The sequence below is a fragment of the Haliaeetus albicilla genome, chromosome 4 (assembly GCF_947461875.1).
Source record: "Haliaeetus albicilla chromosome 4, bHalAlb1.1, whole genome shotgun sequence".
NCBI classification, from domain to species: domain Eukaryota; kingdom Metazoa; phylum Chordata; class Aves; order Accipitriformes; family Accipitridae; genus Haliaeetus; species Haliaeetus albicilla.
The window spans coordinates 26,490,756-26,502,953 of NC_091486.1; the positions used below are offsets into that span (position 1 = coordinate 26,490,756).

The following is a 12,198-nucleotide window of genomic DNA, read 5'->3' on the forward strand; positions in this document are numbered from 1 at the left end:
ATAACCTATAACCTTAACCTATGTTTGGTGCTGCGGAGGGGCTGCAGCATCAGCCGAGGGGGTATGAATCTCAGCAAAGAGGCCTGTCTGCATGACTCCATTTTAGGGACACTGAGGATTGCCCACGCCCGGCACAAAGCCGTGAGGTGCACAAATAGCTCAGCCACTGCTGACTCAAGCAGAGAGACAAGTTAACGTGCAGACAAGTGAGAAATGAGCCAGGCAAGGAGCCGGATTTGGGAGCCGACTGGGGCCACATCGCTGTGCCACAGCACCCAGCTCACCAAGGTCTTCCCCCGGTCGCTGCTGTGCCACCCTGGGGCAGGCACTGCCCACAGACCAGGTCCTGCCACAACTTGCCGCGGAATTGCTGTGATTATGCCACTTACAACCTTTTCCCACCACCACCCACAGCAACGGGTCTCCTTCAGGGAAAGTACAGATAAACTGATGCCAGGCGCCTACTTCTGTTAACAGTAGAGTTGATGAAGGCCATAAAATAGAAATCATTTTTTGTTGTTTTGGGGGGGTGTTGTTTGTGTGCCCATAAGCTTGTTGTATGCCTGGGACAAAACACATGCTGCTGCACGGCAGCACAGAAAGCAGAGTTAATTGAGTTACATTTAAACGCAGCAAACAGGATGCTGTATGCACAGGGGGATGACAAAAGCACTGGAAAACACTGGTATCTGATGTTCTCAGCTTTTTTGTGTGCGTTCAGAGCTGGGTGTAGCTTGTTGCAAAGCACAAGATGACAGAACGCTTCACAGAAATGGCCTCATAAAATATTCAGTTTCCTGTTTTTGCCTTAGGTACAATCTGCACATTTTCCATACAGTTGCAGCAAGAAAAGAGAAGTGCTAGAGTCTATTTCTCATACATTTAAAGTGTTTATACTTTAAATTTGAAAGACTAAAAATGCAGAACTACTGACATAATTTCTGTTAGAAAGTACATTTACTCTGCCTGGGATTTTGCCCAGGCTAAACCAAGAGACTTTTGACACTAAAACAATACAGGAATCCCCCCCAGGAAGACAATGAAACAGTGTAATAAATAACCCAGAGAAGGTTGTATTTTTCACATAATATATGCTAGACATAGTTTTGCTTGTATGACACAAGCCTATACACCCCAAACATGAATTGATCTAGAAAACAAGTGTGCATCCATGTAATTTTTTCCTTCAAATAATTCCAGAGCCTAAGTTAATACTGCACAGGAGCACACTCACTCGCACACTCATGTGTGGGAAGAGGTCTTTCAGCACAGCCTCGCTCTTACCAGCTGATGGAGGAATGCAAAAAACCCCAATTGCTGGATATGAGACTGTGGATGTAACATGGCTGAACCCGTGAGGATACCTCTTCCGAGCCTCCCGGTGACTCATACAAGAAGGACATGCTGCTAACATATTCTATTACATGCACACACACAAACATTACGATAGTGTGAAATTGCACTGGTATTACCTTTTTCAGGATTTTACAGTTTAACAGAAATGCTGCTAGGCGATCAGCCTTAAAGTGGAGCAAGGATGGCACCCAGTGGCCAAACATATTCATCTCAGAAAAACGTTTCTCATCTATTTCCCATTCTTCACTTTCTAGAGTTTTAATTATAAAAAGGTTCTAGCTCTAACATAAACTTGTTGGCAACATCAAAAGCCTTTAAAGGACACTGCCTTCTTCCTTTGGGGGACATTTATGTTTCCTTTTGTAAAACATTTTGTAAAAAAGAAAGCCTATAGAAATACTGCCATTAATAATTTAAAATCAATACCAGTAAACATTTATGACAAACAACTGTTTGCAGCCAGAACACGGTATAGAGGCAGAAGTAAACAAAGAAAAGTATTTTTTTCTTTTTGTAGGGTATATGCTAGGGAAAACAAAATATTTTTTTCCTGGTTTTAAGATCAGTACAACTACTCAGGAACTTGATTAATTTTAAAATTAACATCGATAATATTAATTCCAATTAGAAAATTTCTATCCAAATAAAGTTTGGTGAAAAGCAACTTGATTTTTTTAACCAGAAAATTTCCAGTTATAACTGTCAGTCTGCTGGGGCTACAAAAGGAATCCAAGCACAGATAAAGAATAATTTTAAATGTGAAATATTATGCCATTTTTTCTGGATTTCTTTGAAGAATTCTTTCTTCTGTAAGTTAAGACAAACAGCACAATGGTCTTCCTGGGCCAGTCTGGGAATGCAGGTCTCAGAATAGTGAGCTGTCACATACAGGGCTAGCCCCAGGGATGTCTATCAGCCGCATGGGGAATAATTTGCTCCTTATTGATTCCAAAAGAACCATGATAAACCCACAATGAAGAACTTCTAAAGTACCACCATTCACTGAAGTACCCCAATTTTTTAAATTATTCTGGTCCAATATAAGTGCACAAGTCTTTGCTAGATAGATTTTTCTTCCTGTTTGAAAACCTTTCCAAATATAAATTCCCAAGTCTGTCACTGACTGAAGCATACTACTTTATCATTTGACAAGCGTTGATTTTTTTTTTTTTTAAATCATTTATCAGATATTCCTCAGGCTTGCATGACATTTTGAATGTATTCTATACCTTATCAGTTTTCGCATGGTCGTTGGCTAAATGGTGTAGCAATGTTGAACTATCTTTATTCTTTGATGCTTTCTAGCTGACAAGAGATTCTTGTGGAGTATGATGACCGATCAGATTGAAGGACAGAAAAAAGGTCTGTTGGACAATAAATCATTTTACCTTCACTTGTGAGCAATACTACATCCCCAACAATTGCTATTTTTAATTTGTTTTCCTAAACATTCTCAAGTCCTGGGGCAACTGTGGTTTTGGATATGAAAACAGATGCAAGAAATGCAAAATTCCCTATGTAAATAACAAAACGCAGTATTACAAAGCAGCAAAGTAGAAGCACACATTTTTTAGTATGGGTAAATTAATAACGATAAGTGTTTTATTACTCCTCTGCTGAAAATTTCTGTTGTTGAAGTACCACTGTATTAGTATGTATAATTACTAAGAAACTGAAAAACAGCCAGTAAGTATTAAAGGTGATAAGTCAGTAATATTTTAAACTACTTAGAATGGTTTTTTTAGTACTGTAAAAGAAAATTAGAGTATAGCAGAAATTCTTAGAATTATTTTCTAAATCATCTGAAATCTATTTCAGCTTTACAGAAGCAGGCTTTTAAAAAAAATTAGTACAAAGACCAGTTTTGACGATGCATGTAATTGTAATTTTCTATTATTTTCAGTGATTGAAGTTTATTACTTGTTAAGGTATTTAACAAGAAGATTTAAGCTCTGGTCTAGTTATGAAGTAGCTGATCTTAGAAATAGTCATTTATTATTTAATATTTCTAGTGACTGTGTGTCTTTACTCTGCAGTCAGAATATCAGTGTTGATTTTTCATACTTTTTAATCCTAACCCTCAAGCTCCCTTCTTTTTAACCTACAGCATAAATGTATTCAGGTATTATTCTGTATAGCATAAACACTTAAGAATAAATACATCTTGCCTTTGTCTATTAATAAAATCCCACAGGAAGTTCCTTATTGACATCTGCATTATGCGCTTGCCCTGACGTAATCCACAGACCAGAACCTATTCCTTGCTGAAGGAAACCTATCCCTTTTACAAATTCATTTAATGACCTGTGCTAAACTCATAAATGAACAGAAAAAATTGTCTGGGCATGAATAAATTGTGGGCTTTATCTAGCTTCCAGGCCACAGGTTTCTTTTTTTGCCTTAACTCTTTCAAATCATATATAGCTTTTCCTCAAGGGAAAAATTTTTTTAAAACAGGATTTACTTGTCTCCTACGCTACAAAATAAACTGGTTTTGTGCAGGCTTGTCATACAAATGCAACACAGTTGCATCATACAAATCTTTTGCAGTCAGAAAGCAGAAATATTGAAATCTTTCACTGTTTTAATATTCCTGCCCCCTCTGCAGAAGGGAAACAAAAACATGAAGAAGCGCCCTGCTCAGATGATATGACAAGACAAGGGCAAGGAACATGCCCAGTTAGACTATAAATATTCAAAGGTAGGCAGACAGGGTGGATGTACTCCTCATGACTGCTATAACCTCCCTTTACCCCTCTATAGCCAACAAAGAGGGCTGGCTGCTTCAGGGAGCAGCTCAGTGCCTGGGCATCACCAGGTTAAAATACTCCATGTAAACCCTCCCTCCACAACATCCTGGAAAATTCATATTTCATCTGCCCTGGAGGGAAGGGAACATTTTACTCTGAGAGTTCCATGTTTTTACCTGGAAACAATAAATGTGGTCACTTTAGAAATACAAGAGGAATCCTTTCAGTGACCTTTTGCAACAATTTAATCTCATCTTGATCAACTACAAAGCTGGTAAATTCAAATGCTGAAATCTCAATAAAACTGAATGTTTAAATTTTTGAAAGCAAATTCAGAATTCCCATTAGCTTTTTCTATTAACTATCCCTGGAATTAGGGTAGACACTGTAGTATGACACTCATCTAGTAGGACAGCTCCAAAAGTAATTCATAAACAGGTGCCTCTCATGCCTCTGACTCACTGAAGTTATCCCACCTTATTATTTCTGATAAAATTCCTCATGGAAGAAATTAAAGCAAAAAACCTCAATTTTTTTCCCCCACAAACTGTTATACTGATCTTTTATATGCCTTATTCTCAATAAAACCCATCACACTGGAACAAGTTTCATGACGGTATCAATATCTGTATGAGAAGGGCTGTTGTATGAGAAGTGCACCTGAGAATCACAGGTCCCAGCACTGAGACAAGGAGCTGAAGAATAGCTTAGCAGGACAATCCAGAAATGCTTCCAGGGGCAAGGGGTTGAGGAAGGAAAAGAAACAGCTCGTACTAAACCAAAAAATTCAGCAAACATGGGATTTTTCATCTAACCCTGGTATCTGCAATTTCTGAGATTTATGACAGTAATGATCAAGTCAAAGCACATTTCTCTTCATTGTAAACATAGAAGGTGTGGTCTCTTTTCTGGGTGATAAAAAGTGATGCAAAGAATGTAGTTTCCTATTTTTTTTTTCCAAGCAGTGCTCTTGGAAGGCTTTGACAAATAACAGAAGAATAGTTGTATTGTGTCAGACCAAAGGTCCTTCTAAGCCCTGTACCTTAGCTTTCAGAGTGACCAAGATTTGGGAAGACTATATTAACTGAGAAAATATACTTCCTTGGTGCAATCCTCTCATCTTCGGCAATTTCCTGAGCCAGAGATGACTGCCTTCGTACAACAGTCCTCATTTGCCTTTTCCTTCTGTTAATTCATCGTTTTTAACTCATTAACACCTATGGTGATAGGTCATATAGTTGAACTATGTTTGCTGAAGAGAGATCTTTAGTCAGATTAAAATCTGTACCCTGATAATTTCATTTGATGTCCCTAAACCTAAACACTGTTTGAGAAAAGACCATGAACAATCTTTCCCTGCTCCTCTTCTCTATGCCATTCCCTCTCTTCATTGAAATAGAAAAAAAATTTTTAGTTTTATATATTTTTGAACTAGAGCACTAGTCTGATGTCAACAGACGACAGCCTCACATTTCAGAAACTAGTATGAAAACCCCAGTATTTTATTTTTAATCATTATTTATTATTTTTAATAATTTTCAGTGTATGCAATGTGTTCCTGAGCTCTTGTTTCCATGACAACTGAAGACATAGGCACATGTAAAAGTGTATGAAATAATGTAATACAATAAAGACCTCAGTTTCATGAATTATGAAACTCTGAATACTGTGCTTTGGGTCTTGTCTTATGTGGGCAGTGCACGTGGAAAAGCAGAGCAATAAACTGTGTTTTACATCTTGTGAACATGTGCATTTCTCAAACGGGAAAAAGGGAACACAGCTCAATATTAACACTTAAGCCCTCAAGATTTCTCCTTATATTTTTCCCTGTTGTGGCTACTCTCAGTGGAACCTGAGCAGCTGGAATAGCACTGGGGAAAAGCTCGGTGCCAGCACAGTCCCTCCTGTTACAGCCAAAGGAGTCCAAGAGTCTGTGTGACTAGCCTTGGTGGACAATCTAAAAAATACTTAAGCACGTGAATAACTTAATGAACTTACACAGAATTGTAGGTCTCTCAAGATCTGTATGTGTTTCACCATATGCATGGCTAGGACCATGGCTTGCAATACTGACTTTGCAGTATGATTACATGCCTTCTGTCCTTGGTAAACCCATGTTACCAAACAGATTGAAATGGCAGTGTCATGCATAAAATGCATGTGCATAAAACCCACATCTTCTAGCTGTATATATTAAAATGGCAATATTTCATAAGTGGGCCAAAACACAAAGGCCAGCTTGCCTTTCTGAAATTTAATTACTGAGGAAGACTATAATGTAATTATTATAAACCACTACAACTTATTTAATTACCAGAACATAAAAGTAACTGAAATAGTTCTAAATTGAAAGATGGCATCACAGCAGAAAATAACATAGCCTATGAATGCTTTCCCAATCCTTACAGGGATTGGAGATAAAATTAATGTATAAAATCCAATTTTTAATTGCGTTGCTTGCTGTTATGCAATTTAAAGGTGGGTATAAAATTGTAACAGCATAAGACATGAATAACAAGTTCATTTTATATCATACATATAACGCACTCCAAGTATCAAATTCACTTAAATCCATCATCTTTCATGGATTCAACTGTTTACATTGTCATATAAAATAGCAGTCCTGAAAGTCTCCTTTTTTGGTTCAACTCTTTCCATCATTATTTAGTTAAGTGTCTGTGTTTTTAAGAGAGACACAAAAGCCATCTTATGTGGAAGTAGGTCTTAACTAGCCATACCTCAGGCTATGGAACTGAGAAATACAGGAATTGTTATTCACGCTACATTTTGAATCGAAGATTCTGTAAAGCAGGTGATACATTATTTTCCGTTGTGTAGCTCTCCTCTGTGCTGTTTGACCTAAAAAAGGGAATCTCTCACAGGGCTATAAATAATGCATCATAGTCATTAAATATTGATCTGGCTTATACCATTCACAGCTGCACAATTAGGTTAGCTGTTTAAAAAGAGCTTCTTATATATTATCCATAATAGGATACTGTTTACATATTCTCTTTGGAAACTATATTAGTTAAATTTAAAGGTGATGTGTGTTTGTAGGACTGCTTGCTAAGTCACAGGACTTGTTCATTACTGTCTCGGAAGTCAGTAACTCTTGCTATAAATATCCTGTCCTGGACACAGTTCTGCATTCATTACTCGTGTATCTTGGCTTTCTATATTTGTCTAAAAGACAACTATTTTTAGGCTTGGAGAACCTGCATTTCAATGAGAAGAAAGCTGGCACTACAGGACAATGCTATAAGATAGCATCAATCTTAGATTAATCAGACTTCACTTGTCTTACATTTTTCTATTCCAAAAATACAAATGCTTATAGCAAAACACTAGTGCTAGTACACAACAGAAATAATGGAATTGTCTTTTAAGTCTGAAATACAAGAGAAAACTGAGTTGCCACAGTTTTTAAAATCATACCTATTTCTAATTTCTTTAAAAAATAAAATTAATATTGATATGGGTATGAGTCATTGGTGCATTTCTTTAGCTTATTGTGCCAAAATACAGTTTGAATTTAGTGTAGTTACATAGATGCAAGTGAGGAGAAGCATTGTGATAAATCAGGCTCAAGACTTCACACAAATATTCTCAGAGGTACAAGAAATATTTGCACTCAAGGTGGATTTTTTCATTTGTTTTACTTGAAAATGCCCATGAAAAGTAAAGTTTAATTTTTCTCTCTATATCTAGATCAATGGTATCAGAAATCTGCCTATCACAGTAATGCAGCACATATCAGAAAACCTAAAAAATATTATGCAGTTTAAATGAACTTAGCAGTATCAGATTTGCGTGATTTTCCTTTTTTGGAAGCCATCATAATCTAGATTTTAAAAAAATAAATAAATAATCAAAATTGAAAAATATTTAGTAGCAAATAGATGTAAAATAATCTGGCAATGGAGAGTCTATGTACAATACTTACTGTAAATTGTATGTTTTCATTGCTCTTGCTTTAATCCTGTAAATCATTCTCAAAACCCACATCCTCTTTCTTAGAACCTGGAAGCACAGTGCATATCCCAAATACAGGAATAATGGTAGATATCCCACAATTAATTCTCATTAATAATTAATCTGATTCGATTGCCTGCTATTGAAACTCTATCAATTAAGGTTTTATATGTTCTTCCCCATTTTAAAAACCTAGCTGTTTTCAGGAAAAAGGACCCATTTTACACTGCATGACAACTCAAGTTTTCACTTAACCTACATTTTAAACTGGCATAAAAAGAGATCTGGATCTTAAATTTTAACTTTTTTAAGAGATCTTCTATCAGAAAACGCAGTATAAAAGACTGACTGCCATGAATAAATAGATGGAAGGTGGTGGAGGGAACATTTCTATGCAATTTTACACATGCCAAAGCCGAAGACACCAACATCCTACTGAAATCAATGGCAAACCTCCCATTACCTTCCCCGGGGCCAGATTATCACCTATAGAGACTAAAGGATTTGCTCAAGCTCTGAATCCCAATCTCTGCAGTTCCACTTGTGTCTACCTGGAGGGCTAAGCCCCCTCTCTCATCACTAAAGCAAACTCACTGGGTTAAGGGCATGAATTTTCCATTCCCATTTCCCCTGGGCGCAGGCAGCAGACTGAGTGGGTGGCTCCATCCAGGTCAGCAGAGCTGCACCTACCTACACTGTGTCTGAGCCTTACACTGGTCCTGCTCGTGCTGGCCTCCTGAGAAATGCGTGCCTGCTAGCATCAGTGCTAATGAATCCCAAAAGCTTTAATGCAAATAATGAAAAGGACTGGTGACACGAATTTTTACAGTAATGATTCATGTAATTGGAGTCTCTTCTGAGAAAAAACCCCCATCTATTCATTAACAGAAAAATTTCTAATGATATAAGCATTTTTAAACTTGGCTTTCAGATTTTTTTTTAGTGAAAGCTATATTCTAGTAACACCAGAAGTGGAATCCCTTCAAAAATGTGCAAAAAACCAGTTCAATGTGAATCTATGTTGCTGCTTTGTTTTTAGACAGTTGTAGAAATCAGAAATATGGAATAGGCCAATTGCGTGACATGGTCCATTATCATACACTCATGTTTCATTGTTCCATACTGTGAACTTCCCTCTGTATTTTCCAGCTCCACAACCAATGGTGCTCTGCACTTTTTTCCATCCTAGCATCTGGAGAAAGGTATTTCATTTCTTAAGGGTTTCTTATTGAGGTGGGGTTTTTTGCTGTTTCATTAATTCTTAGACAGTACTAGTAGTAACAGAAATAAATGTTATTTATTTTACAGAACTGCTCACAATGATTACGTTTAGCTCTTAAAAAAATATCAGGTATATTTGTGGATTTGTATATTTGTGAATTCATTCAATAACAGTAGGAAATTATTAACAAAATTTCAAGTAAAAAATCAACTTTAACTAGTTTTGGTAGGCTTCCTGTAATGCAATAAAATTAATTCACTGGTAAAAGCCAGAGGAAAAAAACTTCAAGTACACTTGCAATTTTTCACTTTGTATCAGAATATTCTTGAGATCTTAGGCAAATAAAAATTAATGGAAAAGCATTTTATTAAGACTATAAAGAAATAAGATGACAAAGATGGAAATAAGCAACTTGAACTCAGAGGAAGAATATGTAATTATTTCCAAGCTGCTGGGGTCCAGTACAGTATATTTGGGGTAATATGTTGAAAAATTGTCAACTCAAACGTATTGTCACTCCGAAGTCATTAATTACTGTTAGGTCCCATGTCAGTCAAGAGCCAGTAGTGAACTACTGGCATTACTCTCATTGAGATGTTTCTATCATGTGCGTTTGTTACTGTTCTGACTGAACCAGAACATCAGGTAAATCATAACAGACATTTCCCCTGACATCTGCCAATAAATCACCAAAGGGAGAGGGGACAGTTTTAGCCCCAAACACCCCCCAGAGGGAGGAATTGTTTATTAGCCAGACAAGTCTAGAAGATGACCCTAATATAACAAAGGACTTATACAAAATATAACAATATAACAAACAGAGAAAAGAGTAGTGATTTCAGGGTAGGATGCCCCAGGAGATCTTGGCAGGGTGACTGGCTGCCAGAGCTCTGCAAGGGGGGAGATGGGAGCAATTTCATCCCACAGATGGATGGCCCTCTCTGGGGATGAGCTCTCTGTTGAAGGCCCACAAGACATGCTAGTCCTCTCTGGGTTTTTGTTGTTTTGTTTTGTTTACAACCAGTGGTGTAAAGCATTAACAAAGACCACCTGGCACTCATTTTGTCAGGAATTGAAAGCAACAACTGGATATAGGAAAGGGAAAATTTTTCTGAAAAATTATCTCAGCTTAGTTTAAGCTTGGTTATATTCCTCATTTTCTCATCTATGTTCTTTATAAAAATGTACCTATCAGGGTTACTAATGAATAAATGCTTTTCATTACCCTTTACCTTATCAGTGACCATTAAATGGATAGTTACATGCCTCCAAGGTAAATAGATAACAAGACATTCCTTACTTGGAGACTGGCAAATCTATTAATGAAGACACCTGGGAAAACAAGTAGAATAGTTCCTCATCACACTAGTATCTAAGTCCAAAGAGTAAAATAGCAGGCTTTTATTTCAACTACATAGACCATGATGGAGAACTGTCTTTCAATGCCTGACAGCAACCAAGAAGTATGGCCCACTGGTATGTAGAAAGATATTGGTTGAATTCTGACAGTCACAGAAACTGTATTGTAGATGCTTATACTAAGGTAAACTAAACTAAAAAAAAAAAAAAAAAAAAAAAATTATGGTCCTTTATCCCTTTCTTTCCCCTCTCTCTCACACAGCATTCAGTGTTCTTTTTGCCAAACATAAAATACAGCTTAGTAAGCACACAGAAGTATTTTCTGCTGGCTACACCATTGGAATGATCTTCAACCCTGTTTGATTCCAGCAATAATTCAGTAATCTAATCTTCATCTTACAAAAGGGTGGGTAACTACAGCGAGAACTACAATGGAGGGAGAATATAACACCCTTATCACCAGGTATTGATAGAGTTCTAAGGCACATTGTTTGGGCAATAATCTACAAAATAATGAACTAACTAGCAATAGCTGCCCTTCCTCAGCCCAGGTAAGTCATCAGTATGAGCTCTGCTAAGTCACCCACAGCTTCCCCTTCCACCCATGGTGCAGAGATCAGGTTGCAGCCAGCCAGCCAAGTGTCAAAATAACCATCAAACAACTATTTTTCAGCCAGACAGGTGCCAGTGAGCCACAGCAGGGAACGTCAGCAGTGTGGGGACACAACAGTCCAGATCTCCTTCCCAGACCTCACCACAGTCTCTGATGCACTTTGTGTACAGGAGACCAACACTGATACCCACTACAGGAGCCTCGCAAACAGCTTTGAGGAATCCTCTACAACACTGACTCCTCATAGCCAAGTAAAGTGCCACCAAGTTTCCCTAGTGTTTCCTCAAGCAGAAAAGGACAAAGCCTATCACAAAAGCAGCTCTGGAGTGCTGGCAGTGATGAAAGAGCAAGGTCATCATTTCCCCTACTCTCTACCCATTAGCAAGGCAGGATTCAGTGAGAACCCATAATTACTGGTCCCTAGCAATGCTATGTTCAGCACACATCGCTTTATGGTTCTGCCCAGGGGACCTACAGAAGTTAGAAGTATCTCACCTTCACGTCCAGCCTTCTGAGCCTATGCACAATCTTGCTAGTGAATGTTCTGCTTTTTTAGTAAGCATAGGACAGCTTCCACACTATAAGCATGTAAAGTCTCAAGTTCCTCTCATTTTCTCTAGCCTCTTCCTCCCCTCCCACTGTGGTATGACTTCCCTATGTGTCCTGGTTTCAGCTGAGATAGAGTTAACTGTCTTCCTAGTAGCTGGTACAGTGCTATGTTTTGAGTTCAGTATGTGAAGAATGTTGGTAACACTGATGTTTTCAGTTGTTGCTAAGTAGTGTTTACACTAAAGTCAAGGATTTTTCAGCTTCTCATGCCCAGCCAGTGAGAAAGCTGGAGGGGCACAAGAAGTTGGCACAGGACACAGAAAGGGCACCTGACCCAAAGTGGCCAACAGGGTATTCCATACCATGGGACGTCC

General features: G+C 37.8%; 1 protein-coding gene across 5 annotated transcripts in view; it reads right to left on the reverse strand.

The window, feature by feature from the left end:
• Positions 1-12,198, reverse strand: part of PDE11A (phosphodiesterase 11A) — a 151,850-nt gene that overhangs the window by 50,830 nt on the left and 88,822 nt on the right. The window lies entirely within an intron of this gene.